Source organism: Corvus brachyrhynchos, unplaced genomic scaffold (assembly GCF_000691975.1).
Source record: "Corvus brachyrhynchos isolate BGI_N302 unplaced genomic scaffold, ASM69197v1 scaffold428, whole genome shotgun sequence".
Taxonomy (NCBI): Eukaryota; Metazoa; Chordata; class Aves; order Passeriformes; family Corvidae; genus Corvus; species Corvus brachyrhynchos.
The window spans coordinates 102,438-130,367 of NW_008239766.1; the positions used below are offsets into that span (position 1 = coordinate 102,438).

General features: G+C 38.7%; 1 long non-coding RNA gene across 1 annotated transcript in view; it reads left to right on the forward strand.

Annotated features, from left to right (window-relative positions):
* The window catches only part of LOC108448776, a 38,479-nt gene extending 33,221 nt beyond the window's left edge, over positions 1–5,258 (forward strand). The window contains exons 3-4 of the long non-coding RNA XR_001864796.1: positions 2,760–2,771; positions 4,976–5,258. This is a non-coding gene — a long non-coding RNA (uncharacterized LOC108448776). The remainder of the gene's footprint in view (positions 1–2,759; positions 2,772–4,975) is intronic.
* The last annotated feature ends 22,672 nt before the right edge of the window (positions 5,259–27,930 follow it).

Sequence of the window (27,930 nt, forward strand, 5' to 3'; positions counted from 1 at the left end):
AAAACACAGCCAAGCCTCTGGGGTAGCACCCTCACCTTTTTTTCTGGAGTTATCATCTGCAACCCGGCCCCAGCCAGGGCTATTTCAATGGAATGTTGCAACACCCAGCTACATCTTTTGTTTCCTAATTGCTCTCATTTGTCTCTCTTCCCCTCACGTTGTCCTTCTAGGTAGCAGATGGGAGAAAAATTCACTGAAAAAGCCAAACCCAGGACAGCCAGCCACTAAATTGTGCCCTGAAAACTTCCTTACGTAGCAAAATGGTGAATTAAATTCAGATGTTACACTTGTACTGCTGGGCTGCTAAAAGGCATTCAGTTTTATTGATAAACCACACATGCTGCAAAACTTTGTATGTGGTGGAGTTAAGAGCCCCTTAGGAGCTTATTTACATCTGATGAATGGTAGTGAAGGGCCATGTGATCTATTACACCCAGTATTTCTTTTTTTAGTGTAGCCCTCATAATTCTGAAGGCTCTGTTACAAAGAAATGTTTCTGATTGAACAAAACACCTTGACTGTGTCTTCACTGCTCCTATGGATGGTGCACAGAACTTAAATACTTAGGTATCTGACTTTGCTTGTTTACAAAATAGGAAAGAGTTGCTTTTGAACACTTACTCTTTGTCATCTCTTAATGTCTATGATGGACTTTTAAATCCCATGAAAAATTTATATTCAGCAGTTACTTTTCTAAACTACCCTTTAATTTCATATGTTGGTTCAAGGACAGTCTGGAGTACCTACTCAAAATACATTCCACAATAAAAATGACATAGTTTAAGTTTATGATAACACAAAAACTTCTGGACTCTTATTGTGACCAGTTCAGCACATAATAAACACAGTTTAGCATAAAAGAAAGCCAATAATTCTGTTGGTTTCACACAGGTACTTAGGGGCTTTGAGACTGGTAAATTAGATGGCTATTCTAAACTGAATAATTTTGATAGCTGTAAAAGAAAAGCTGATATTGTTTCCTCTGGTGAAACTAGTAGGGTTTCCACTTGAAAATACAGTACCCCTAATGCTAAATCAATCCATTTGGTTGGTACCTGTGAATTAGACAACTGTCTATGGTTGTTTATAAGCATGTCTCCAGAATTACTTTTATGGGTAGATGTTTGTTTGAGCAATTCTAAAGAGCTGTGCTTTTTGCAGCTGTTTCTTTTCAGCAGCATTGACTTTGGGGTAGGAATATATTTCCTGACCTCAGAGTCAACATTCTAAGGGTGGAAGGAAAACACCAGAGTTTTGTACAGGTTGACAGGATTGATAAGCATGGCAGCAGTCTGCATTCAAAAAGGACTTGAATGGGGTTGTGTAAAGTCTCGAAGTTGCTTTGTCACAGTTTAGCAAGCCATAAACTGAATCAGACACGTGTGGGAGTATCACAAAGTGACAGGGGAAGAGCAAGGAGAAATAGTGCTGGAGTTCACCTTTAATAAAATTGAAATACCAATGGTGATGAGAGAGAGGTATGTTCAACGTGATAACAGAAGGGACCTCAGGTCTTTCCCTTTTGGAAAATGGAACAGTGTCATTGGCAACAAAGGCCCAGACATTCACCACTTGCATGGTAGGAAAGTGGTGCATGTGAAAGTGTTAGGTGTCTATGTCTATTCAGGGGGGAGACTCAGGAGAATATGCAGCATTAAAAAAGACAGCATATTGTGAAGGCAAGATCTGGATGTGGAAAGGGAAATAGAAGGTTTATGTCTTTGAAATGGAGAAACTATTTTGGTTAAGATCTGAGCAGAACTTAGTAAGCAGGCACTGGTAGTCCAGCCTGGACTGTGTGTACTCTGAAAGGTTATTTTAGGCAATATCCAGCAGACCTCCATAGGCTGAAACACCTTTGGAGAGAGAATTAATAGAACCATTTGAAGTGAATAAACACATTTCTAAATAGCAAGAGCCATTTTTGCATACCCTAATTAGGGTGTTCAGAGGAAAAAAATATGTTCTTGATTTGAGGATGTAACAGATCCCTAAAGATCCAACTTCCAAAATAATTTTTACCTTTAAGTAACATACCTTAGATTTGAAGACTTTCTTGTTCATTTCTACAGGATTGTATTTTTCAGGTAATATAAAGCCTAATTATGACCTTCACTAGTCTTTCAGGGGAATCCCTGAAAGACAATGAAAATAACTCATTAACACCATGGTAATCAAGAGCAGAATTTGATCCACAAAGAATAAACTGTCTATCTGAGGTGCAGTCATACTGAGCAGTTAAAAATAGTTTCAAAATATAAGTCATGTATTGGTAACTGAAATGATGTTTTGAATTGTTGTCCTCAGTATCAGTCAGTATATGTACTTACAAATTATATACTTTTAACCTTTTCCCCATATGTAAGCTGGGACTAGGTCAACGCATGCCATTAAGGAAGGACAGATGGTGTAGCTCTCCAGGGCTGAGTATATCCTTTATTTAATTCTCCTAAAACCTGAAAGATTGCATTCTTAGACAGTAATGAGAAGTGAAGGTCCAACATTTAGTCATTTGGAATAGGTACTATTTCTTGGTTTATAGCATAACACAGTTTTCATTCAGGCCGGGAGCAGTTGGATATTGTCAGCGCACAAAAATACTGAATTAATATTCATTTAGCACTCAAATTTACTAGCTCAGGCTTAGACATGTTATATTCAACCACAAATTAAAATACCTGCCTCTATTTAATACTAAAATTGCATTGCAAATAAGCTACACAATAACTCATAGACGATTTTTTTTTTTTTATTCACAGGTTTGCTAACAGGTATGTACATATGTTTTTTAAATTGTGCGCTATCACCTATTGGCCTTTCTTCTTATGCACCAGAAATTGTTTTACAATCCCTGAATTTTCAGCTAGTGGTGGTTGAATGAAAGTGGATCACCTGGACAATCATACAGCTGCTTCTATTTTGGGAGTTTGAGTCCTTTAAAGATATATGAAAACACTTTCCGTCCAAAATTAAAAATCATGGCAGGTTTGTATAGTGAAAACTGATTAGCTGTGGATTATCACCCACTCTTGCAATTAAAGATACTTTATTATAATGACTTGCCCTGTTGCATGAATTGCTTAAAAACAATGTGAGGGGTTATTTTATATTGCAACTGTTAGTGTGTTGTTCTTGACCATTAAATTTTGTATTGTTGTTCTCAAAAAATTACTTTCTTAAAAGAGAGAAGCATGTGTTGAATTATCCAATGTATCATAAGAGAGTCATTATCATTCCTCATTGTTTTAACTCCTGTCTAAACTTACATGCCCAAATACACTTCTTCAGAATTTATTGTACCATATTAGGAAATTTGCTCCCATTAAACTTATAAAATACCAATTCAGCACATCATTTAAGTACATACTTAAATGCATCCCTCTTCAGGGAAGCTAAATCCTTAAAGCACATGCTTCAGTTCACTTCTGGAAATGAATTGGCAGCTGGAACAGAGTCTAAGGATTTAAGCCAAACCAAGCTGAAGTCAATAGAACAAATGTCGTTGATTTCAATTGTCTTTGTGTTAGGTCCCAAATACATTTTACTTGTGTGATTATATGAGCCCTGTTTCTAATAATAGGCAGCTTCTTGTAATCATGAAGTTTGTGAGAATTGAGTGCATTTATCTTCTCAAAAGAACTTGGCTGGAACAACATACTGTAATAACATTTCAGCCAGGAGTTTTAGGGTTGTTTTTGTCAGATAAACTCTGGGGTTTACACACTATTCCATAAGCCCTCAGCCTCTGGCATAGCTCCAGTTAAACTGTTAATACTGCTAAACTTGGATGTGTACAGGTTTACATGTGCAGAAAGTTTGAACAAAAACCCCAAATCCATGAAAATATTTTCTGAAAAAGCAAGATTTTCTTTATCTGAATAAATTTCACAGTGGGAAAACTTACAGAAGGGAAATTTCTAGGAAGTTACTTCTCAGGAATTATCATATCCCACTAAGGCAGCCCCAGAACTAAAAAAGCTTTGAGACAGGAAGAGAGGTGTCATCTGCAGCTCTTCCTGTCCTGCCCCTTCTCTAGCTATTAATGGTGTTTCACAAAACCAGTCTGTTTCGGAAACTGGACACAGGGCTGGGTGTGGACCTTTGGTGGCATACACAGTAGCTGTTCTTATGTTCCCAAATCACACCAATAATTAACGTCTTTACAGCTTTTCCTGTTAAATTACTGCCATGTTTTTAAATACAAAGTTGTAACAACACTGTCTTCTCAATAATTAAATTAAAAACTGTCAGAAGACCTTATAAAATTTTCCTTTGAGACAAGTTAAGACTCAGATAAAATAATAGTCTCTTTGATATCTTAATATAGAGCAGATGAGTTTTGACAAAGCTGGATTTCAAACAGAGCAGCAGTATCTGATGTTTTATACTAAGTTGAACTTAGAGGTTAAGAAAAGCAATGGAAAGGATCATCTTGACCCTTTACCTCCAGTTGTAATAGCTGACACTGAAAGATTATTTTGAAAGCCTTTTTGTTTTATTTTAACTGTTCTTAGAATGGATTCTGAGCTTGAGAGATTTGATTTTCCAAATGTAATGATTTCTTTAACACTGCCTCAGGTGGTATAGCTTATAGGAGAGGCTGTGAAAGCCTACATGAAAGTGGCTTCCCTGTGAAATTGTGCCTTTTCCTCAAATCTAAACACTGATAAAGTGCTGATTCTGACAAATTTTTATCAGCAAAAATTCAAAGCACTTAGACCTACACTGTTAATTTCAACCTTAGTGCTTTAATTTTGAACGCAGACAGTATTTCATATAATTTTTGCTTTATAGAACATGATCTATTTCATTAAAATTGTATTTATATTCCTAAGTGTTCTCTTTTTTTTCTGTTCGGAAATTCTGAACTTTTCCTCAGCTTGGTCTCATAGCAAATTTCAACATGTCAGAATTTCTAAGGGAAGGAGTGCTATTTTATGATCTGTCTTAATGGTCTTTTTTTTTTTCTCAACAGATTACTTACGAAACAACCCATTATACATGAAGTAAAACTCCATGCCATTTTACTGTAGTTGGCAGCATTGTGAGAGATGTTTTCCTCTCAGTAGAGTTACACCCTTAACAACATGAACTCCTTTGATTCTCAGAATCACAGAATATTCTGAATTGGAAGGGACCCACAAGAATCATCAAGTGCAACTCCTGGCCCCACACACAACAGCCCCCCAAAATTCCATCATGTACCTGAGAGCATTGTCCAAACACTCCTTGAACTCTGTCAGGCTCAGTGCTGTAACCACTTCCCTGGGGAGTCTGTTCCACTGCCCAGCCATCCTCTGGGTGAAGAACCTTTTCCTGATATCCAACCTAATCCTCCCCTGACACAGCTTCAGGCCATTCCTTTGGGTCCTGTCACTGGTCACCACAGAGAAGAGATCAGTGCCTGCCCCTCCTCTTCCCCTCGTGAGGAAATTGTAACTGCAGTGAGGTCTCCCCTCAGTCTCCTCTGCTCCAGGCTGAGCAGACCAAGTGACCTCAGCTGCTCCTCATATGGCCCCTCAAGTCTCTTCAACATCTCCGTTGCCCTCCTTTGGACGCTCTCTTAATAACTTTATGTCTTTCTTTTATTGTGGTGCCCAAAACTGCCCCCCAGGACATGCATGTCCCTCCTGACTGCCAGGGCACTGCTGACTCAACTGTTCACAGAGTAGGACACCCCGGTCCCTTTCTGCAGCACAGCTGTCCAGCATCTCATTCCCCAGTCTATGCACACATCCAGGGTTGCCCCATCCCAGGTGCAGAATCCAGCACTTTCCCTTGTTGGAACTTCACATGGTTGGTGATTGACCAGCCGTCTAATTTGTTGAGGTTTCTCTGCCTTTGAGGGAGTTATGTTCATACATTAAATACAGAAGGGTAGAACCTGTTTGTCTAGTGTTTAATGAGCCAAATATTTAATCCAGAAATTCCTCCTTCAACTCCAATGTTAGGAATGTCTGTAGACATTTGTCAAAAGTACATAAAATCAATGAAAATAATATTGAAATTATGATATTATTAAAATTAATATATTTTATTTCCATTATTATACTGTTCTTATGTCAATGGATTTTACTTTTGTTTTTCTGATTTTCCTCCACATTCCACTGGGGGAAAGGGTGAGTGAGCAGCTGTGCAGTGCTGAGTTGCCAGTTTGGGTTAAAACATTACAAAATTGCATAGCATGACTCTACATACCTCTTCTCTTTGAAATTTAGTAGAAGGGGGTGCTGATGTGTTTTCTGTGAAGACATGGAGTAAGGTAATTTAGTTAGGAAAACTATCCTGCACCTTGTTCTGTAAGGGCACTCTCTGAAAACAACTACAAATGAACAAATTAGCTCACTTTAGTTCAAACTAGATCACTTGAGTTTGAATGTATAAAACAAGTCTTTGACTTGCATCCACCCATTGCTTTGTTAAACCAAATAATCCATGTTAGATTAAGAATGTTTTAAGAGAGTGTGTTTTGGTTTTAGTGGGAAAACTTGTGGGAATTAAGATTACTTTCTAAATTGTTTATTCCTGCAAATATATATTTTGCAATTAGCCATGCCTGGTTAATTGAATCATTCTAGTTTAAGTTTTCTTGTTTTATTTTTATGAATAGTTTTGTTTTTCTTTGAAGAAAAGTCTCCTAAAAGGAACACAATGTAAGTTATGCATTGGTAATGCTCTAATTACTGGGTGTGCTATAAAGCTGCACTGTAAAAACACAGAAGTCTAACAGATCTAGTTGACAAGTTACTACAGACAGAGGTAGAAAAAGTCGTGCAAATCAGACAAGATACTGAAATTTTGATTTTTTTTAGTTTTCCCACACACACCTCTTGAGTGTTTTCTCTGTTCTTCACCATTTATCTGTTGACTAGTGAGTTTATCTATTGTGCTTATCTTAGCTTGAACATGGTGATTAAAAAAGCTTATGTTTGAATTTGAGAGGTGTATACTGATCTCCAGGATGTGGATTTATTTTATCTGCTTTTAGCCAACCAAATTTTAATATGTGTACTTGTCCCAGTTGTCTATCAATAATTATTGGACGATACAGAAATTCCAAAAGGTGGCTTTTTAAGATGTTCTCTGAACTCATGAGGACTATGAAAGTGATAATTTCAGTTGTTAATATATTTATGTACAGGGAGTCATACATACTAATAATTCACTGTATCAATGGATCTTTAATTTACAGTTAAAGTGAACATTTCCCATTTTCCTTAAACTTGTAGCAATTACAGAGATGCTAAAATGATTGTGACTTCAGTCAGAGCATTGCAAGTCCATAAGCCTACTTTTGGATTCTAAAACCATGCATCCACTTAGGAGAATTTTATTGCCATTCACTCAAGAAGAAATTGCCTTATAAGCACAATTGCTCTCTGTAACTCTGGATTCAGCCTTTGGCCTTGACAAAAATTGTTGTGAGGAATGTTTATTAACCATGATAATTATTTTCTAACATGGAAAGAAGAAAAATAGTGTCTTAAATATTTTCTTGCTACAGTTTGTGGAAACATACATACTCAGGACTTCACTGAGTTTTTCAGAGTTTTTAAAATTTCTCTGGGGAAAAGAGACTATTCATACCACATATCATTTACATAATGGCAATAAACTACCAATTTTTAGAGCAGAAAAAACAAAAGTGTTTACAAATCTAATTTCCATAATATATGCAGATATAGTACTTCTGCCCAGTTAGACTAGTTTGGCAAAATACTTACATTTGAGTAGCAATATCTGAAGTCAACAATTGCCAACACTTAAATAGAGAGCTTGTGCATTTGCAACATTAATTATCACTATTTAGATCTTCCTTTTTTGCCAATGTTCATTGTTAGGTTAGATGATACTTTTTTCTTAGGGTGTTTATCAGAGATAATGATATTTTAAATAAAAACAGACCAATAAGCTGTGAGATAATTATTATCCAATTTTAACCGAAGTAGAAAAAACCAATTTTCTTGAATTATAGTGTAAACGATTACTGCCATCAGTTTATAATAAAGCTGGACCTAAAGGGAAAGTTCCTCTCTTTCTCCCTCTTTGTGAGTTTCTGGTACAACAGGTAAAAAAGCCTGAAGAAGAATCAGCAGTGGGACTGGATAGATGCACAAGGAGCTGACAAGCATTCCTTTAAGAGATGGAGTTTAACATTTTTGAAGAAAAAAGAGAGAAATATCCACAGGGGAGCTTTACTGCCTAATTGCTTTGATATTGGTGTCTGTCTCATGCATTATAAATACATTAATAAGTCTGGTGAAAAGTTTCAGCTTTTAATAGCTGTTAAGCAAAAAAAAAAAAATCCTTCCTTTTTTTTTTCATTCAAGAATCAGAAGAAGAAAACTGGAATTCTAAATGGTCATCAGCTTTTCAGGACAGAGAGGATGATTTCTAGCATATGGGACATTTTGTAAGACAATGCCATATTTTAAAGTGCATCTACACCTATGTCAGTGCGTAAGGCCTGCTGTGCATGCTTTTGCTCCTCTGGCAATAAAATGTCTTCATTTCTCTTTTATGAAGTTACATATGAGGTAAAATGTAATCAGTTAATTCAGAAAGTTATGTATTGTATTGGAAAACTTCATAATGGGATAACAGTATTAAATTATATGATCATTATTTGGAAATGCAGTTGAAATTGAATATTTTTTAAAGAAAAATTTGGAGTTAATAGTTTTTGATAATGATTTCATGTAAAAATATCACCAAGATTCCTAATATCCTCTCCCTATTAATCCATGTGGAAAACATTTTTTCTGGCAGAAAAGTAGAAAAAAAGTACTACCTAGCACTCTTCTTCCTTTGTTCCCTTCTGTGCCTCATTGCTTGTTTAAAAATCACATCAGACAAATCATGTGGCAGTTTCACTTCAGTGCTGCAGAAAGCTGCTACTGTGGGTTTAACTATCAAGTACCACTTGTAAGTGTGTTCCAAATCTAATGATATGATGGCTTAATAATTTTAAAATAAACCTCAGAAATTGGTTTTATGTTAGGTACATGTCTGATGGTTTAATTTAAAGCTTCTTGCATCATATTTATGATTAAAATTGTCTTTCTCCTAACAAGATCATGCTGTAAGTTGAATATCTCTGGTACAACTAGCAGATCATCCTGCCTACGATAATTCTTTTGCTGATCCTCTCCACCAACTTTACGTGGGGGTTTGTGTGGAGATTTATTGGGAGGTGATATCAATATGTCTCTCTTCATACTGCTTCAGTATATGTTTCCCTTCTGTACCATAAATTCCACTTAAATGTAATTCAACAGGTCCATCACGTCTCATAAATCACTGCCCGTCTTACGGATCTTTAAGAAAGGACCGGAAAATGGGTTTTAGAATTTGGATCTCTTGGCCATATATTGATTAGTAATTTTCTCCTTCCATGGTTATTCTTCCTCTGCAACATTTAGACATTCAGACATCAGCTGTAGACTAGTAAATATCTAACATCAAAGCTAAAATGTCACTTTGAGATTTCAGACATTTTCCAAGACCAAAAACAAACTTCAAAAGGATAAGAAAGCTGATTCCAGCTGCTAATTCTGAAAATCTGCCTTTGAAAGTAGTATTGGTATGGGAAAAATGACATGGATTTATTTTTAAGAATTTGGACAGTGTCAGCAGCCATAGCAGCAGAATTTCTTGAATTGATGAGACAATAATTTAGATGCATCCTGATGCCTTGAAGTGGCTACCTGAAAACAGAGGCTAGACAAGAGTAAGAGAATAAAAGTAGGTATTCATTTGAAGGGCCTTCAAAGGTACACCCTGGGCAGTCAAAAGCCTCCACCCCAGATGCATGCTGGGTCATGGCTTCTTCACACTTTTATAAGTTTGTCCCATTTGCATATCAGGGTTAATTCTCCAATTATAATTTCAGTTAATGATGTAATCACCCCAAGTTTGCCCCTCCTCTCAAAGGCTTTTAGTTTACATATTTTGGGGCCTGGGACAATGAGGTGTCCTTGAAGTGCAAACCTAGAGAGGCTTTGTTGTATCTAACCAGCATGAGAGAACAGTAGCTAATAGGCCACACGAAACTTCAGAGTTACACACTAGGCAGTACAGGATTTGAACAATATAAAAGTTAAAACCTAAGGCATCAATCTAGTATTTATCTGTCTTTTTTTCTACATTGGTTCCTGATATGCAAATGAGCCAAACTTATAAAAGTGTGAAGAACCTGTGACCCAGCATCCATCTTCGATGGAGGCCCTCGTAGGCTTTACATTCCCAGGGTGTACCTTTGAAGGCCTTTCAAATAAATGCCTACTTTTATTCTCTTCATCTTGTCTAGCCTCTTTTCAGGTAGCCACTTCAAGGCATCAACATGATGTTTTGTGAAAGTTTTGGTACTAACCCAGTCTCTCTACTCAGATATTACATTTTGCAGACTATGTGGTGGAAGCATCGAGGATTTACGACACTATGATGGTAGATAAGTAAGAGTATTGTTATTCAGTGACTGCTGTTCTTCAGAAAACCTGCTGCACTAGAGGTATTTTTGATAACATGATTAAAGTATCCTGAGAGACCTTCTATTTTGAATGTGTAATTATATGAAAGAAATAATATTTTGCATTTTTATATTGGTTCTAGAAAAGATTTTTGCTTCTGTAATGACGCTCAAATCAGCAGTATCCTCTTACTACTTCACAGCTTATAATAGAAACAAACACTACAATTTAAAACCGTTGTCTTAGGTTACAGTGTAAAATGTAACCAAAAGTATGTATTCTATTACCATCTATATAAGTTGTTTAGATAAAGGGGCAGTGTTCTTCATCTTCTCCATGAGTCAGCCCTGATAACTCCCTCTGGAGTGCTATCTCGCCTAATGTGCCATCAAGGTCTGCCAGCATGATTCATTGTGAGATGCTCCACCCAGGGGGAGGAACCAAACATTCCTACCTGTATATAATCTGAGGCTTGGAAGACCATGGGCAGCACTACCCATTGGATTCCTACAGTACAAGAGCTCCATAACTACCACTGGACCTTGAGAGAAGGACCAGACCTTTCTACAGGATCACCGCTTCGACAGAACTACATCCATCACAACAGGACTGTAGCCACCATTTAACTGGACTTTTACCACCACCCTGACTGACAGGGTGTCAGGTTGTATTCTGACTCTGTCAGTTTAAGCCAGGGTTTCTGTACTATTGCCTTTATTTTAATTTTCCTATTAAATTGTAGTTCTGACTTGGAATCTCCCACTGGTTTGCTTTCAAACTAGTACACCTGTTTATTCTGTAATCAATCACATATTTTTGCCTTGAGGCATTTATTTGAGAAAGAGTTTAATTTAATAAGATGCTTGCAGTACTCCCTTAGACCTTTGATTCATTAAAGAAATCAAGAAGGACTTTTCATGGGTAGAACAATACCATTCTAAAATTGCACTCTCACTATTATAGATAAGTAATTTACTGAGCAATATATGAGATGCAGTACCATCATTGCATGTCTTTCAAAGTCCCTTTATATTATCTTAGCATGCCAGCACTAATTTTGGCAGACCTCAAGTGTATACCTTTGTGTTTCAGGAATTCCATGAGGAAAGGAAAATGCATACATCGCTCTTAAATATAAATCAAATGATGGTTTTCACCAGACTGCCATGACTTCTCAAATACAATAAACATTAGCTTAGGTTTAAACAAACCACTGCATACATTGGCCAAAGAGAAATTATGCAAATTTAACAATTAAAATCTGTTTTATTATGGGTACAGCATCATCCCAATTTCCATTTCTGATCCTACAGGATTTCAGATAAAAGAAAACATTGGATTTTGGACTACTTTATCTGCCAGAACATTTTTCTTCATCAGATAACTTAACAAAGGGCAGAATGATAACTTTTGAATTTGACAACTGATTTTGAAGCTTCAGTTGTATATAGATAAGTTGTCATAGGCAAACATGTACATCAGTTAATTGGGAGTTTCATAAATATGTGTTATCTAGAAAATAGATCAGACTTAATCCCACAATTCTGTCTTCAGTGGTGATTCCCCCACTGTATAAGATGGTACTTGACAACATTTAATGAGAAATTTTGTGTGAGAAATGTGGGTGGGTTGGTTAGATGAGGTTCTTTTTTCTGCTAGAGGTAGAATAGCTCAGCATATAGTGACAAATAGCCAAAATTTGTAAGGGTTACTTTATTATAGTAGGTTAAATATATGTAGACTATGATGGAAAATGGCATTAGCTGAACTCCAATAATTTCATAATAAACATATAAAGGACAAATTTTCATCTGTAAGAAAGAATGATGTGGTAAAGACTGGAAAGGGAAGGGTGTGTGTAGGATTTTCTCTTACGCTTTTTTACGCTGTACTGTTTGTCTAAGAATTTCTAACCTGAGTATATAATGTCAGTCTCCTTAACAAAAATGACTGGTGAGCTTAAGTCAGCACACTCATCCATAGTTTCATGCTCTACCAGGTAGTAATGTTTTTCTCGATCAATGACATTTACACAATCAGTTGCTTACTGGAGTAATGCAAACAATAGTGAGCTCAACTGAGAATAAGAAAGGTATTCCTGCTTATGTTGTGTTAATGAGCAAATATAATAAAACAAGATGGGCAAAGAATTTTCCATTTGATTTCATGGTGATTTACCGTTAAGAAGCCTTTCATTCCACGCGATTTCTTCCCCTCCATTCTTGTGACTGGAAGACATTTTTCTGTAGAGGGACTCCTTGTGGAACAGGGGCATACGATACCCCAGGAAAGATTGGACAACCCAGGGTTGCTGAGGAAAAACTGCTGAACTGGCCCCTGGCTGCAGTCAAGCCTGGATAACACCTGGCTGCAGACAGCCTTGAAAGTCCTTGGCAGAGTTATACACTGGTCCACTCCCCATGGATTCGGGGCTGTCTAGAGGGAGTAGGGCGTGAATCTTTGCAAAGTAGATATAAGCTTGTATAGGTAAATGATAACGGGGAGAACGATGCTCAAATCGTATCGGTGTCTGTGTCATTTATCTGGCCAGCTCTCCACACTCGGGACCACCCCCCTGCAAAATTTTTCCATTAAAATTGGTGCTGTTCAGAAATTGGGTTATTTTGGGAAAAATTTTCATAAAATAAGAAAATCACATTAATAAGGTTTAAACAAAATATTCAGCCTTTTTTCTCTAAGTGGATTGTTTTTAAAAGCTGCCTTATGCTGTCATAGAAAATCAAAAGTAAAAAAATAAAGAATGAGGGTTTTTTCAAAACATATATATATATTTAGTTTTAGTCTTACCTAATTATTTTGTCATTGTCATTGGACTAAAAGGGAAGTTTGTATGTGGATTCTAAATCTTAATGTTTAAACAAATCAGTGTATCAATCATAACAAATGCGTTTTCATCATTCTTATGAAACTGGTTTCTTACTTTGAGATGCTGAGTACTATTTACTGCCATTTGAGAAGAATTAAGATGCCATCTTTCAACAGAAGTTCTGTTGTGTCAAATGTTGCTTCCTCATCTAAGAGTCAATCTCCTCTTCAGCAGTGAGTCTCTTGTGGTGTTGATTTTGATTAAGTTAAACGCTCTTGAAAGGAGGCTTTAGGAAACTATTATGCTACAGATTAATCTATTTTTTGCTAATGGGCATCTGTCAGACTATTATTTCTGGTAGCAAGAGATTACCTCTAAACTAATTTTTTAGGAGTGTATAAGCAGATTAAAATATTAATTTATGACAGCTTCTGTGAATCAGCTGCAAAGGTTTGATTTGGTGTTCAGTTTACCTGGCTGCATATTTCCATAGTGCTTTATTTCAGAAAAAGACAGTAACACTGGCAAAACCCAGATTTTTAAATTTCTTAACTTTTAGTTACATCAATGACACAGTTGTTTGTATTATATTTATGTGTGCAATAAAATTGTATCTGATGTTTATTCTGGCATGCTGCATAGGCATATGCAAAATGACAATACTACAATTAGAATAATAGGAGTAAAAGATGAATTTTATGGAGGCTGTGGCTGCACAAGGAATGATGGAGAGCACTTACTTGCAGACAGAGTTCTGCCCATGGGGGATTCACTCATCTGGCCTTTACTGAAGGAAAGAAATGTTGGTTTTTTATTTGTAAGATACTGTGCACCACATAACAGAGAACTGAATATGTTCTGACTGCTGAGGGACCCTCCATGTGCCTAAGCCTGGGCATGGGCTAAGTGTTCAGGGTGACACTGACATATGCCCCAACCAGTAGAGGGGAGTAGTCAAGAGACAGGGGTGATTATAAAGAAGACCTAGAAGAAAGAAAAGAAAGCTGGGTATCACAGAATAGTAGAATGGACCTTGAAGATCATCTAGTTCCAGCCACCTGCCATGGGAATGGACACCTTCCACTAGACCATTTGGGTTGCCCCAAGCCCCATCCACTGGCCTTGAACACTTCCAGGGCTTGGGACAGCTTCTCTGGGAAACCTGTGGCAGTGCCTCACCACCCTCACAGTAAAGAATTGTTTTCTAATATCTGATCCAAACCTACTCTCTGTCAGTTTGAAGCCATTACCTGTTGTCCTGTAATTAGTCTTTCTCCGTCTTGTTGGCTTCCTTCAGGTACTGGAAGGCTGCAATTAGGTCACCCCAAAGCTTTCTTTTTTCCAGGCTCAAAAATTCCAATTTTCTCAGCCTTTCAGCATCAGCTGGGTTTGCTTTATGTATGGAGAAAGATGTTGCTTGACTAATGTCTTGATGTGCTTTTTGAGTATTTCTTCTCAGTATGAAGGGTAGCACATAGTGAAAGTCATCAAGAAAGCAGAGAAACAGTGAAAATATTTTTTCCACAGTGAATCAATGGAAAATCTTTTTTGAAGGCTTTTTAATACGTTGATTACTTTAAAATGAGGTAATGGATTGATACAGGAGTAATTAGTTTGCCTACTGAGGCTTCGAGGATATGTGTTCCTGTGATCACATAAGGCTTGTGTTTCATTACTGTTTTTAGAGGTAAAAGACTGATGAACAATAAAAACAGTTTGTCATGATTCTCCATCTCACACTGAGATTTTGTTCTGCTTCATGAATTTTAAACCTGTCAAAAGTTTTAAAACATTTCAACAAAAAAACCCCTGCTATTGTCTGCTGTATTAAAAAAATTATCTTTATGAGATGGGAAAAAAACACAGCTTTAATTTGACTCTCCTCAGCTGTGCTGTGTCTCTTCTCTATATTCTATGTGTTGTGCTAGAAAAATTCTATATTGTTTAATTGATAATAACTGCTGTTTTACAGATGTTATATTGCAATACTTTCACACTTTGGGTGTTTATGTATGACAAAAATACAAGGACTTCATAACTAAGGTTCAAAGCTTCATTGAATTTAAAAGAAAACATTATAGAAAAACAGCTTCCCTTTAGGATTTATAAATATTTACAAAGATGAAAGTGGAGTAATAGAGTGAAAAGGATTAGTGTGCCTTTTGTTTGGGGTTTTTTTAGTTCACCTTTAAGCAACATATTCTCACCTAAAATAGCATATTTAAAATTCTACTTTTATGTTCAATTTCTTACACAAGTACATAAATAAATTTGTACATCTCTATCCATATTTATACTTTTTTTTTTTTTTACTGGAGTTGTTCCAACATGCTGGTAATGCTTCCTGGGTCCTACTGATGCTTCAACAAACCTATAAATGAAACAACACACACTTTGGAGATAATATTAGTATAGGAGGTAATATAAAGGCTATTATATCCAGGGGCAAATATGGAAAATGTCCACAAAAGCCCACTCCACATGGGGGTGAATACAGTTTTATAGGTTTAGTAAATCAGCATAATTGACAAAAAGCACCAATTAGAGACATAAGTGGTGATGCACTCCCCTCCCACTAGTCCAAGCCTCTTCTAAATCCTACCCCTCAGATAGGCCTAAACTTTGTTGATGAAAATGTGACTCAAAGAGCTGGTTTTTGGCCTTGGTTTCCAGAAAGAACCAAGATAGGATAGGGGATTTGGAACATGTTTTGTCTTTCTGCCTAGAAAAATACTGAAGCTAAGTTACAATAATAGACTACAAAGCTACAAGTATATGTGTAAAGAATACAGAGAATATATAAAAGAAAAAAGACAAAAATCATTAGGCATCACTACAGCATTGTAGATCATCTGAAAATGTTGTATGTCTGGGCAATCAATATATTCTGGGTTTATGAATCTGACACGTAGTAACAAGAAGAAAGGCCTTGCTGGAGACATCAATAAATATGTGCTGAAAGCCATTTCCTGTGAAAAGTATGTGCTGAACTTACATCATAGATGAAACGTGCTTGATCACAGGTTCAGCTTAAACTTTGTTATTAGGTAAATGTGGGATGCCTCTCCTGTGAGTCTCACTCTGAGAATTTTGTTAATGGCATGGTGTTTCTGATGAACTGGCTAGAGCAGAGAACATCAAGGGGATTCATCATTTGTAAGCTGTCAAGTTATGGAGAAGGTTATGGTAAGCATAAGGTTATGGAGAACTACCAGTTTTGTGGTCTATATAAATCATAATTCACATTTAAAGGAGCTCTGGTTGCTTCCTACTTTTTACTGCCAAGGCTGTAGATAGGTTTGTGAGTTCCCCTTGGCTGTGGAACACAGAAGATACAGTCATTGTCAGGTCCACCATCAGGCATAGTAATGCTTGGCAGGGCTGGCCTGCAAAAGTTGTTGTTGGAGACACCCCTGTACTCCTCCTCTGAGATGAGGAATAAGGTGTCAGTCTCTGCTGAGCAGGTAGCACTGAGACAGGATGAATTGCTCAGCGGAGTCCTGTGGTGTGGGATGAGCCACTTTTCCAGCAAAAGGCTGCTACTGTAGCTGAGCAAACACAAACTTGGAAGGGAAAGGATGGATGGCAAGACTCTATAAAAAAAGAGTTGTGGGATTTTTAAAATGAAGAAAAACTGAAAAAAGCTCCCAAAGCGGAAAGAAAGGGCCAGCCCAACTCACGTGGAGTCATAAGAAAATGCTTGGTCTTGAGGACTACCTTGTAAATGTGGAAGAGAAATAGTGAGATACATATTTTGTACCCTGCAATGTTTTGGATGTTTCCTACCAACATTCATTCACAGAAGAATTTAAATTTGTCTCTTTCAGTATTTCAGTTTGTCTTTGAGATGCTTTCCATTGTGTTTAAGGATTTATATACTGGCACAGGGGATATGGTTTATTAACAGAAGGCAAAACCTTGATGGACCTTTGGAGTGCCATGCACGTGTACGTGAAGCCAATTTAATTTCCATCTACAGAAATGGACCACAGAGTTGGTATGGTACAAGGGTACAAAAGCAACCTCTGTTCTTCCTCTTGTGCATAGGCTCAACAGTAAAGTAATTGGTTCATTATTCAAATTCAGATGAAGCTGTGTTCCAGCTCTTCTTCTCAAAACTCAATATTTAATTTAGATTAGATTCCTCTTAAAAGTGCTTCGTCCAACACAGCATCCTAGTAACAAAGGATTGACTTTGGGTTTTCAAACCTTCTTACATATGGCTTCTGTAAATGGAAATAGGTTAAAGGAACTAATTATCTCCTCAAAATAGTCCAATGAGGTTTCTTTTCTGTGAGCTTGGCAGAATATGCAAGGCTTCATGGGGCCTGGGTTTCTGATAAATATTTTTCAAAATTTTATTTTAATATGACTTTGGTTCTCATTTCTCTATATCATAGTGAAAGAAATAGAAAGGTTCTAGCTCATGATAATGGCAGGAATTACATTAGCATGTGAGTTGAATGGCAAATTCACAATAATTGGAAGTATTTGCTTTACAGAAGTTCTTTATGAAATGGTTTTCACTGAGCAGATTTTTTGGCAAAGTAAACAGGAATTTATTCTGGAATAATTTTAGGAGATCTCAGGTAAGAAATGTGTCTCATGTAAGATATATGCTCATAGTATGCATATTCCTTTAAATTATGTTTAGAAGAGCTTATTCTAAAGGACAATTGCCCAAAACAAATAAGGTGATGCTCTTTGATATTTTTTCACAAGCAAAATTTAAGTCTGAAACTACTGTCTATAAGTTATGTGAGCAAATCACAGTACGTTAAGTGTTCTGTTGATCAAGTTCTTGTCACTGAACCAGGACTGAAGCTAATATCTAGGTTGGTGTCAAGGGTAGAAAAAGTCTATTGTTTTCTGATCTTCAAGCAACATATTTTGTCTAAAGCCAAAATAGACTGAAAACTTCAGAGCTGACAAGAATGTGCATTGTTCAGTTTGTCTGTAGAATAAAATTTAAGTTTTATTTTTAAGACTGACTATGCTTGGGCTCTGAAAATTACATATTTAAAGTTTTGAAAATGTTCAAAGAACTTATAAAATAGTAAGACTTTGTGGAAAACCTATTCCTATTTTCACAAAAGATCATTGAGCCAAACTCCTGGCCCTGCACAGGACCATCTCCAAGGGTCACACCATGTGCCTGGGAGCACTGTCCAAATGCTTCTTGAACTCTGTCAGGCTCAGTGCTGTGACCACTTCCCTGGGGAACCTGTTCTACTGCCCAGTCATCCTCTGTGTGAAGAACCTTTTCCTTATATCCAACCTAATCTTCCCCTGACACAGCTTCAGGCCATTCCCTTGGGCCCTGTCACTGGTCACCACAGAGAAGAGATCGGTACCTGCCCCTCCTCTTCCCCTTGTGAATTGTAACTGCAATGAGGTTTCACCCAGTCTCCTCTGCTCCAGGCTGAGCAGACCAAGTGACCTCAGCTGCTCCTCATGTGGCCCCCTCAAGGTCCTTCACCATCCTCATTGCCCTACTTTGGATGCTCTCTAATAAGCTTATATTTTTTTTATATTGAGGTGCCCAAAGCTGCCCCCAGCACTTGAGGTATGCTCACCCCAGTGCAGAATAGAATGGGACAATGCCCTCCCTTGCCTGGCTGGCAATGCTGCACCTGATGACCCCCCTGGCTGCCAGGGCACTGCTGACTCATGTTTACATGGCCATGGACCAGGACCCCCAGGTCCCTTTCTGCAGCACTGCTCTCCAGTATCTCATTCCCCAGTCTATACAAGAATCAGGATATCCCTGTCTCAAGTGCAGAATCCAGCACTTTCCTGTGTTGAATGTCACATGGTTAGTGATTGCCCATCTTTTTAACTTGTTGAGGTCTCTCTGCAGAGACTCCCTGCCTTTGAAGGAGTTGACATCACCTCCCAGTTTTGTATCATTTCTGAACTTGCTTAGTCTCCCTTCCAGTCCGGTGTCCAGGTGATTTACGAAGATGTTGAAGAGCACAGGGTCAAGGATGGAGCCCTGTGGAACCCCACTAGTGACAGGTCACCAGTCTGATGTCATCCTATTCACTGTAACCCTTTGTGCCCAACCTGTGAGCCAGTCATTCACCCATCTCATGAAGAGTTTATCCAGTTGTGTGCTGGACATTTTGTCCAGAAGAATCCTGCAACAGACAGTATCAAAAGCTTTATTAAAAAAATCTGGCTTCCCTTGATCAATTAGATGGGTTACTCTGTCATAAAAGGAAAACAGGCTTAATAAGTAGGACTTCTCTCTCATGAAGTTATCCCAAAACCTTTGCCATTTTTAGTAGTGCTCCTTCATGTTATTGCTTCCATTATCATTTTGAAATGTGCATAAATATGACTTTCCTCTTCCAGACCAAGGACAAGTTATGCCCTTGAGATCAAACATGCTCATGTTCTGCAATTTGTCATTAATACCTCTGATTATCCAACTGCTGGAAAGAAGGGTGGAGATATTGTTTCCACCTATATTGTATTTAAGAATTAGACTTGCACAGCTTCATTTCTTTTTTTAATGGGATTTTATCTTCCAGAGATGTACAAATAAATAATGAATTATCTGTTCCCAGCATAAAGCAACTGATTTTTATATATTTAAAAAATACATAAAATAGAAGTGGTCTTCATCTTTTTCTACAGCTTCATTTGTGATTTCTTGACACAGCATAGTGAAACACCTGTTCTTTAATGCTTTGAAGAGCAGTGTTGGTTTGTTGAAATATGTTATTTACCAGCCGGGGACATTTCCTACTTGGGAAATGCTCTGACCCAAAGCTTACAAAAATGTCATAAGCTCCAGGTCTGTATGTTAAGTCATCCCATAGGATCCCTGATTCATTGGCACTGATGTTGCAGAGATGCTTAATTAGCTATTCATTCATCCATCCTTTCCATAATCCAGGCTGTTCATCACACACATCTTTTCTGCTCCTTGGTAATCTCAGGTGGTCCTAGAGTGGGTCTGCGGCTGACTGAGAGAAAGTCATGATAAGAGAGGCCATAGATCTTCAGCCAGGGGATATTTTCCACAGAGACATCTTCTTCGAAGATCCTAACTAGCCCTGTGTCATAGGTTAGCAAAGCATAGTCCCGGAAGTGATGTTCTTGCAAAGAGGTGCTTACAGCTTCCTTTGTGACCTGATAGAACCTATCAGCTGGCCAGTTTGAATATGGACAATTCTTTAAGCCACTTAAAATTGTGACCACCTCTGTGATCCACACTTAAGAATAGAAACCCTGAGGCAGAGGCTCTCTCTCGTTTCCGGTACTGGGACAGGTGGCTGCGGGCTCCGTGTGGGGGCCAGCGGGCCCGGCCCAAAAAAAAAGAGATTAACCCTTTTATTGCTGTGAAGAGCTGAAAACCTGAGGGAAGAGAGAGAGGAGATGCTTAAAGCTGAAAGTCTGTTGTGAAGCTATGATATATCAGAGTATCCCATTGTCATTTCATGAAGGCATGGGGGGTGGAGTGTTCAACTCGTAAGGAAAAGCACCTGCACTGAGATAGGCAGATGCTGACGCAGCTGTAATTTCATGAGAAGTTTGGACAGGGAGAGCTGGACCAGATGAGGACTTTTGCTCCAAATGGGAAAGGAGAAACCTCAGTCCCTAGAGATGCTCCCAGAGATAGTCCTGGAGATGAAGATGATGAAGACCCTTTGCTCCCAGGGAAGGAGAAAGGCCTCTGTTTTTGTTTCTGAATGGCTCAACCTTAAAATTGTACCCCAAAAAACTTCAAGAGTGGACCCTCGAAAGCAGTTGCAGGAAAAGCTGCAAGTTGGGGGAAGGGACTCACATATGAGCAGAGAGACTCCTCTTCCTAAATGGACTGAACAGAGTTATTTGGAAGTGGGTGGCTGTCTCGTTGCGATAATTTTTTCATAGCATGGGCAAGAGAGACTCCTCTTCCTGAATGGACTGAACCAGGTTATTATGGAAGTGGTAAACAGACTGAACATCTTAAGGGTTGTCTTTTTACATTGTCAGTGAGAGAAGGGAGGAAGGTGGGGGGAGGAGAAGAGTTCTTTCAGGTGTGGTATAATTTTTTTTTCCTCTTTTAGGTCTGTTAATAAACTTCTTTATATTCTTTCAAGTTTGGTGCCTGCTTTGCATTTCTCCTAATTCTTATCTCACAGAAGGTAAAGAGTAATGAGTATCTTGGACCAAACCACTACACCCTTGTCCCACAGAGTGAGCTGGTGCATCCCCTCCATGTCTTGTCATGTGGAAAATCTGCACTTTTTATGTAGATGGTGTTGATGCTGAAGAGGCTAGCAGAGAAATTTTCCACCTTTTACAGTCTCCTGTGAAAGTCTCCGTTCTCACGTAAACCAGCTGAGACACGGTTTGCTATTTTGTAAACTATTTGCAGGTGCAGGGTGTTGTGAGAATACAGTGGATATTGTTTTGGTTCACTGAAGAAAATGCTTTGAAATAGGCATCGTAGCATTCAGCCAATCACTCTGGGAGGTGTACAGTAAAACACCCAATAATGTTATACCACTTTTGCAAATCATGCTATAAAAAGACGGGGTTTTGGCATTAAAGGGTTGGCCTCGACCATCTTCTCTGACCTGAATTCATGTCATTCTTCATGCCGTCCCTGTGGACAACAGTGACAAGATGGTGCTGGAGACTTGGGAGCTTGGAAGGTTTCAGGGCTGAGTTCTCCTTTTTCTTGCTGGTATGACTGAGTGTTTTCTAAGTATAATGAGCACAGCTGCACAGTACACTCAGGGGCATGTGATCTGTATAGGAGTTCTTTTGCTAAACCAGTGCTTTTTGATGTTCTTGGTGAAATGTTTTTTCTTTATTTTTAATACAATTGCTCTGTCTTAGCTATCTCAAAGCAAAATAGAAAGCAAAACCTATGATGATGTCTTTTTATAAATTCAGACCTTTTTCACCACTTTCCATGTGATATCTTGCCATTCAGTTCAAGAATAAAGAAATCCTAATACTGTCAGGCAATGCTCAGGCAAGAGAGAAGAAGAGAGATTCTTGAAACAACAACATAACAGAAATGCTCAGCAGAAATAGGTGACCTGACACTACTAAAATTGCCAGCGTGCTGCTTTCAAGTGCTAGCTGGCTTCATGCACCATTAGACAAGGGTTTCTTTAATGCTTTTGCAAAAACACCTTTTCCCTTCTACATTGTTGATATTTTAGTTAAAATCCACTTTTACATTTAATTATGATTACTGTGTCATAATGTTCTATTTCATTCATGTTTCACTTGTGCTAATCTTGTGTCTAGTTTTACATTAGTTGTGATACATGTCCAGCTTTAAAATATTTATGTCCAAAAGCATCACTTTTGCATTTCTCCCGGCCATATTCTTGCTAATTCTTCCCTCAAAATCCACCTTAAAGCACATTTTTTCTTGGATTCTGCTCTATCAGTGTCTTGGGATGACCTTATGATGTGTATCCCATATTGCTGCCTATGCCCAGAAATTAATTTTTGTGCCTTTCTATGCCTCTAAACTGAGCCTGAGAGGGGGAAGGAAAAAACTAAGCAAAACTTTCTCAAAGCAGTTTGCAGCTTGTTCAAGGTCACATAAAGATAGCAGGTTTTTTTCCCCAGCTGCGGCAGGGGAGCGAGGAAGCACCCGGCTTGCCACTTTCCAGTTAGCTTTTGGCCAGTTTTTCCAGTTTCTTGTTCTCCGGAGAGAGACTGAGAGTTGAACTTTTCCTTCCCTGGAATTTTGGATTTTCTCCCTTTTCTACTGGACTGCTTGATTGCTGTAACATCAGAGCACATCGGGAGGACTTTCCACCGAGCACAGAGGGCCTGGCCCTGGCCCAAGCCCCAGCTCCGAGGAGACCAAAGGGAGGACTCTAATGCTTTCCCAGGTTTTTCCTCTACAGCGAAAGATTTTACCATTTAACATTATTTTCCTTTCCTGTGTGTTTGTTAAATAAATAGTTTTATCTTCTTCACTTTCCTTTGAGGAAAATTTATTTTTTCCCGAACCTGGTGGGGGAGGGGTAGTTGTGCCTTCTCTCAGAAGATATATTTCTAAATTTGGCCAAACTGGAACAGTCAGCTTTATGTAGCTTATGTCACTTGGAAATCTACATAATCATCTGTATCCCATTGAGATAAACAATAAATCCTTAAAAAAGATATCCTTTTCTTTTTTTATGGTTCTCCTTATGGTTCTAGACACAATGTCGACCTTGAGATAACCATGGAAACATCCCTAAGCTGGTTCCTTTAGTAGTTATTGCTTACAAAATGTAGTTTTTTTGGTGGTGATTTCTGTTACATTTTGGTCTCTCAATTATTTTGTAGCAGCTGATTAAGATTTTCCTTCCTGAAAGGTATTTCTTAGGAATGAGAAGGTTATATTAGCATGCCAATGGGTCATTAGGAAACAATGAAAATGCAAATCTAATTTATTTTCATATTGCAAACACCTGACCTGAGGCAAGAAGAGAAGGATAACACTTTGATATATTCTAAAATAATAAACCTCCTACATTTCTTAAGCAAGTGAGGCACCCAAACCCCACAGATTTTTAATGCTTGATTGTACATAGCAATCAGCACAGTCTGAAACCATATTTTCCTTATTCCTCTCACAGCTTGATAATTCCATGTACTTGACAGTGGCAATAGGCTAATGTAATCCCATTCCCCAGTCTTGATTTCCATTTATCCATGGTTATTTTGTTATTTTTTATTCTTACTGTAGACCTTTTGAATGACCTCTATACCTGAGGTTCTTTATTTTCTCTTTGGAACACTGTCTCTAATTTACTGTTTTTGCTTCCCTCTCGTAGAATAAAGGTCTAAGGAGAAACTGCTCTGAAGGATGTCATTCACCTACAATACCTGAAAGGTCTCTTAAAAGCCCATTAAAGGCTACCAGCACTTTTTTACAGGACTTGGAAACAGCTCCTGCATCCTTTAACTTCTTGATAACACAGGGTGCTTACAAAGGGTCAAATTATTTCTGTATAAATGAACATAGAAAGCATTTCTTCTGATGAGAGAGGTAATTGTAAAGCAATTTTATAAATTCAAGGGAAACAAGGGCTAGTAGTGTAAAATCTGTAGCCCTGGGCCAGCAGACATCTTTTGCATTGTAAATAATTATTAATTCCTTTCAACCATCAGTGGAAGCCAAGCAGTCAACAACGATTTTGATTCACTTGTGATCTGCAGCATTGATAATTGCTAAACCAAGCTTTTGTCAGGTTGGTAGAATATTAGTGAATTCTGTGTTGGGAAGCTGCTTAACCTGAAAAGAAGAGGGAACGTCTGTTTGCATGACTACATGTAGCGGGTTCAGTTCGTAAACCGGGCAGGAACACCAATTAAAGTGTTTGGTTCAAAAATATCCACTACTTACTTATTTTCCTTCTGTGAGATAAGAATTAGGAGAAAGCAAAGCAGGCACAAAACTTAAAAGAATATAAAGAAGTTTATTAACAGACCTAGAAGGAAAAAGTCAGACTAAACCTTCAGAACACTTCTCCTCCCCTACCTTTCTCCCTTCTCCCACAGACAATGTAAAAAGACAACCCTTGAGATTTTCAGTCAGTTTACCACTTCTATAATAACCTTTTTGAGTTCACTTAGGGAGAGGAGACTCTCTTTCTCATGCTATGGAGAACATCTCCACAAGAAGTTCTCTCATGGCTTCAGTGTCACAGTGCTAAAAACGGGAACACACTCCTGGTTCTAAAGTGATTTCGGCTTTTATTATGTGGCCTAAAGCATAGGGGTCTGGGAGTAGAGCACATGGTCCCAGGAAGTAGAGCAGGAGGGCTCCTGGTCAGCAACGAGCACGGATGCTGCAGAGCTGGTGCTGGATCTTTTTCAGAGCAGGGATGTTCCCGATGTTCAAGGTGGAGCGGCACACCTCACTGACCTGAATGCCCCCTTTTTATACTGTTTTTTGTCCCTTCGGATTGGTCTCTGTTTGGATCCTTCATCTGCATGAAGGTTAAGGCGCTGATTGGTTCTTAGGGGTTTCGTTCAGGCTGGCTCGTTGCTTGGGGGGGGGGCCCTTTATTTAGGGGTAACACAAATACCCCTTTTATAATATAATAACCAAACCTTTTAACAGTACATGCATTATTAATGTAACAATTATTAACTATTTAACAATATTACTATTAACAGTATAACAGTTTCTAACCTATTTTTGACAACAGCAAGACAGCTGCCCGGGATGGTTCTCTGCTCGCACATGAAAGTCCCTTCCCCGACTTACAGCTTTTACATCTCTCCCCACAACTGCTTTTGAGGGTCCAATCTTGAGCTACTGGGGTACCATTTTTAAGGACGAGCTGTTCAGAAGCAAAGGTTCTCTTCACCTATCTCTGGGAGCATCTTCATCTCTAGGAATAGAGGCCCTCCTCCTCCCCTGGGAGTAAGGGTCCTCATCACTTTCATCTCTAGGAACAGCAGTCTTCTCCTCCCTTGGGAGCAAAGGTCCTCATCAAATTACAGCTGCTTCAGCCTTTGCTTATTTCAGCACAGGTAGTTTTGCTGACAGTTACAGTCGTTTGCTTATTTCAGCACAGATACTTTTGCTCACAATTGCAATTTGAACACTCCACCCCCCCATGCTTTCATGAAATTACAACGGGTAGTCTGATGTATCATAGTTCATCACCATAGCTTTGTAACAGAATTTCAGCTTCTAAGCTCGCAGCATCTCCTCTTTCTCCTCCTTCAGGGTTTCAGCTCTTCCTTCTTTACTGACTTTGGTGTCTCCCTGGTGTTCTCTTCACTTGCTGTCACCTTTCCCTTTCCTCTGACTCAGGAGAGGATTGATGTCTGCAGGCTTCATCTGTTCTGGAGGACTGAACAGACACCCGGCCCCGCAGCTGGAATTCGCTTATCGCTGTTGGACGCATGATCTTTGCCAGGCAGCGGCCTCAGATGAATCTTCAGCCGAACTCCCCCCCCGCCCCACTACCCGTCCAAAAGCTGGAAGACAAGAGAGCTTTCCCGGGCTCTGTTCGTTCTTAAATGTGGATCACAGAGGCGTGTCAAGCTCTTTAAGTGGCTTAAAAAGTTGTCAGTATTCAAACTAGCCAGTTGATAGGTTCTGTTAGGTCATAGAGGAAGCTGTAAGCACCTCTTTGCAAAAGAATCACTTCTGTGGCTATGCTAAACCATGACATCACATCTGTGACAGAAAGGGAATAAACCCCTAGGATCTGTTGCAGAATAGGAATAGCAGCATTTTCATGGAACTATTTTGAAGCAATAGAGAAGCTTCCCTTGACTGGATTTTTGATAGCCAGCGATACAGTAAAATGTTAATGAACAAAATGTTAATTTGTTATTCTGATTTTCTTAGTTAAAAACACCTTCACTGGGGTGCTTTATAACAATGTAATATAATTTAATGCAGTGATGTATAAAAAGCAGGAACACAAAAGAATAGAAATGACAAAAAATAGATTTATTACTAAAGAGCTGCTGTTTATCTCCTAGATACTGCAGAATATCTCTTGAGCTAATTTGACATAGCACTAGGCGGGCACATTCTAAGGAAGACAATTGTCATCAGCTCAGAATTTCAAAATTATTCCCTTGCCTCACTCTGGATAAAATTTTATATGATAACCCTGGCTCAATCTAGACAGAGACTTCTTTTTTCTGTTTCATGATAATTTGCAGAGTTGGAAAATTTTTTAATATCTTTGAATGTTTTGTTTGTGATCATTTAAAATATTTTTGCATCAGTTTTAGGAAATTCCTTTTATATGTCATTCTTAAGAAGGATGAAGGATAGATCTGGTTTTAGTTGGAATTATAACAAATATTCTGTGTGTTCTTGGCATTTATGAGTAGTTTTGATTGTGAAAAACTAACATGTAGATTGTGCTTGTTTATCAGCAAAGCCTTCGGCATCGTCTCCCACAGCATACTCCTGGAAAAGCTGGTAGCCCATGGCTTGGACAGTTCATGTGTCACTGGGTTAAGAACTGGCTGGATGGCCCGGCCCAGAGAGTGGTGGTGAGTGGTGCCACACCCAGTTGCCAGCCAGTCACCAGTGGTGTCCCCCAGGGATGAATGTTGGGGCCAGTCCTATTTAATATCTTCATTGATGACCCGGATGAGGGGATTGAGTCCACCATCAGTAAATTTGCAGATGACACCAAGCTGGGAGTGAATATGGATCTGATGGAGGGTAGGAGGATTCTGCAGAGGGACCTGGACAGACTGGATAGAAGGGCTGAATCCAACAATATGAGGTTTGATAAGTCCAAGTGCCGGGTCCTGCATTTTGGTCTCAACAATCCCCTGCAGCGCTACAGGCTGGGGACAGAGCAGACAGTGGCCAGGCAGAAAGGGACCTGGGGGTACTGGTCAACCACCTGACCGTGAGCCAGCAGTGTGCCCATATGGCCAAGAAGACCAATGGCATCCTGGCCTGTATCAGGAGTAGTGTGGCCAGCAGACCACAGAAGTCATTCTTCTCCTGTATTTGGCACTGGTTAGGCCACACCCTGAGTACGGTGTTCAGTTCTGGGCCCCTCAGTTTAGGAAGGATGTTGAGATGCTGAAGCGTGTCCAGAGAAGGGCAACAAGCATGGTGAAGGATCTGGAACACAAGCCCTATGAAGAACGGCTGAGGGAGCTGGGGTTGTTAAGCCTGGG